The sequence below is a fragment of the Nannospalax galili genome, unplaced genomic scaffold (assembly GCF_000622305.1).
Source record: "Nannospalax galili isolate Female #2095 unplaced genomic scaffold, S.galili_v1.0 scaffold933, whole genome shotgun sequence".
NCBI lineage: Eukaryota > Metazoa > Chordata > Mammalia > Rodentia > Spalacidae > Nannospalax > Nannospalax galili.
In genome coordinates, this window is record NW_008333281.1 from 2067119 (window position 1) to 2070229 (window position 3111).

The window sequence follows — 3111 nt, forward strand, 5'->3', positions numbered from 1 at the left end:
AGAAAGCATTCCTCCATGGCCTCTGCTTCAGTTCTGGTTGAGTTCCTGCCCTGACTTCTCCCACTGAGGGCTGTATAGTATGGGGAGTTTACAATGAAATAAACCTCTCCTTCCTCAAGTGGCTTGGCTCAGTGTCTTACCACAGCAACAGAAAGGGAACTAGAAGACATTCTGTGTTAGGCAGGATAACGGCCCTGATGTACCTTGATTCCAATACCTGGACTCTATGAATATGTGACCTTGCAAGGTAAAAGGGACTCTGTAGATGTGATTCAATGAGAGGCCCAGAGATGAGGGATTATCCTTGATTGTCCAGTGGACCTGACAGAATCACAAGGCTCCATGAAAGAGGTAGTGGGGAGGTCAAGGGAAGAAAGGGAAGATGGGGGAGATGGGGTGATAGGCACGGAGGGGGGATGGGGTGATGGGCACGGAGGGGTGATGGGGTGATGGACATGGAGTGGAGATAGGGTGATGGGCATGGAGGACCAGAACAGAAAGGCCAAAGATGCTGTGCTGCTGACTTTGAAGATAGAAGGGGCCATGACACAAGGACCACAGGTAGCTTTTAGAAACTGGGAAAGAAGGAGATAGAAACTGCCTCAGAGCCTCCAGAAGCATCTGGTCCTGTGCACGGCTTCACTTTGACTTAGTGAGGCCATGTTGAACGTCTGTCCTTCAGAACTGTAACAATAAACTCATGATCTTTTTTTTGGCTAGGAAATTTGTGCTGATTGTTATGGCAGCCACACCTAGCTGATACAGGCTGTAGGTAGTACTATTGTCCTAAACGTTCTGCACATTCATTCACAGGCTCCTCACAGCTGCTATTGGCTGAACCTGCCCCCTTCATATACTGAAGTCACAGCCCCCAATGCCAGGGCTTTGGGAGAAGGAAGGTCAATGGGAGGCGAGTTGGTCATGAGACAGAGCCTTCAGAGATCTGTCTGTCCTCTTCCACCACATGAAGGCAGACCCAGGAGGTGCCGTCTGTGGAGAAGCAGATCCTTGCCTGACCCCGAATCTGCTGCACTATGATCATATATGTCTGAAACTATGAGCTACAGATGTTCATTGCTCATCTGCCACTGTGGTGGTCAGTGCTGACTGTCAACCTGTCAGAACCGAGACTCACCTGAGAGGCGGGTGCATGTGGGGGATTATCTTGACTATACTGATTGATGTGGGAGGACTCATCTTTTAAAATATTTTATTTATTATTTTTATTTTATGTGTATGAGAATATTGCTTGCCTGTGTGTAAGTGCACCAGTGTCATGCAACACCTCTGGAAGACAGAAGAGGGTGTTGGATTCTCCTGGAACTGGAGTTATAAATGGTTGTTAGCTGCCATGTGGGTGCTGGGAATTGAACCCGGGTCCTGCACAAGAGTAGCCAGTGCTCTTAACTGCTGAGCCATCTCTGCAGCCCTGGAAGACTCATCTTAATTGTGTGTGTGTGTGTGTGTGTGACCATACTGGCAGGGAAGCCTGGACCATCCAAAGTAGAGAAGCTTTTGTCAGAGTGTTTTATCACAGCCTCAGAAATAACTAAGATGGTCACCCAGAAGATGGCACTTGTGTTAGGTCCTCAAAATTGTGGCACTGCTGCCAATCCCCCCAATGTCAGGCCTATGGGCTCCACAACCAGGAAGAGGAAAACTGAAACTTAGCATTCCTCAGGAACCAGTCTCTGCAACCCCTCCCCCTGGCAGAAACCAGGTTTTGGAAATGTCCCCAGCAGAAACCAGGTTTCATAAAACTCTCTGCTTATCAGGAAAATTACAGTTCCCTCATCCTCCAATTCCATGGTCGTCCCCACCCCCCCTGCCCCAGGCAAGAGCCTCATGGAAAGCCACCCAGGTTTCTAACGTCCTGTAAAATCTGTCCTACTTCTTCTGTCAGTTGCTATTTCTCTGTCTTTGAGAGGTAGCCCAGCAGTTTGTCAATAAACTGTTTTTTTCATTCTCAGAGTGATCCCGTTTGGTGGTTTTTGTTGCCCATTTCCATACAGCTTGGTCACAGCAAGCTGAGCGGATTGTGACAGGCACCCTGTAGCAAGTGCTATGCTACCATCTGACAGGGGAGTGTGGTGGTTTGAATGAGAATGTCCCTCATAGGCTGTAATTATTTGGACAGTTTGTCTCCAGTAGGTGGCGCTGTTTTTTTGGGTGGGGGTGGGGGTCAGGTGGTGCAGCTCACTAGGGGTGGGCTTTGAGAGTTCTTAAGCCTGGCTGGATTTCCAGTCTCTCTGTCTCTCTCTGTCTCTGTCTCTCTCTGTCTTTCTCTGTCTCTCTGTCTCTGTCTCTCTCTCTGTCTGTCTCTGTCTCTGTCTGTCTCTGTCTCTGTCTCTGTCTCTGTCTCTCTCCTTCCTGTGCCTGCTTGAAGATGTGCACACAGGTTTTGGCTCTGGTCACTTCAGCTACCATACCTCCCCCACCATTATGAACTCTAACCCTCTGGAACCAAAAGCCAAATAAACTTTATTTCTATAAGTTGCCTTGGTTATGGCGTTTTGTTACAGCAACAGAAAAGTAACTAGTACAGTGACAAATCTGAGGCATAGAAAATGAGTAGGTGCTTGGCCAGAGGACACACAGGGAGTTAGGAGCAAGATTTCTGCTCTGCACCCTGCTAGGTTGGTTCCCGCCTGCTTGGAAGCAAATGATTCATCCACTAGGAAGGAAAATGCATGCCAGGGAAGGTCTTGGGGTCACAGGGACTTCCCAGGAGTCAGGTTCCAGGACAAGTGACAGTGCCTCCTCCCAGGGTCTGGAGACCAGCACAGAACCTGTGTGCCCTCCCTCCATCCCTCTCTCCCTCCATCCCTCCACTGCTGTGTATCTAGAATGTTCTAAATGAACAATGAACTTGTGATCACATTTCTGACTTACTCTGCTCACACCAAAAGCCTCAAACCAAGAACTTTTGTATTTGTTTTTAAAGCGGCTAATGGCGACCCTGCTAAGAAAGGTAAGAATAGCGGGAGTCCACTTCTTGAGCACAGGTCTTTAAAGGACCTTCACATGCCTTGTTTTTACTTATCTTTTAACAATTCATTAGCAAATGTACAGAGAGAGAGAGAGAGAGAGAGAGAGAGAGAGAGAGAGAGA

General features: G+C 48.2%; 1 protein-coding gene across 1 annotated transcript in view; it reads right to left on the minus strand.

Annotated features, from left to right (window-relative positions):
* Positions 1-3111, minus strand: part of Cdh13 (cadherin 13) — a gene marked incomplete at its 5' end in the record, with an annotated part of 301949 nt that overhangs the window by 119392 nt on the left and 179446 nt on the right.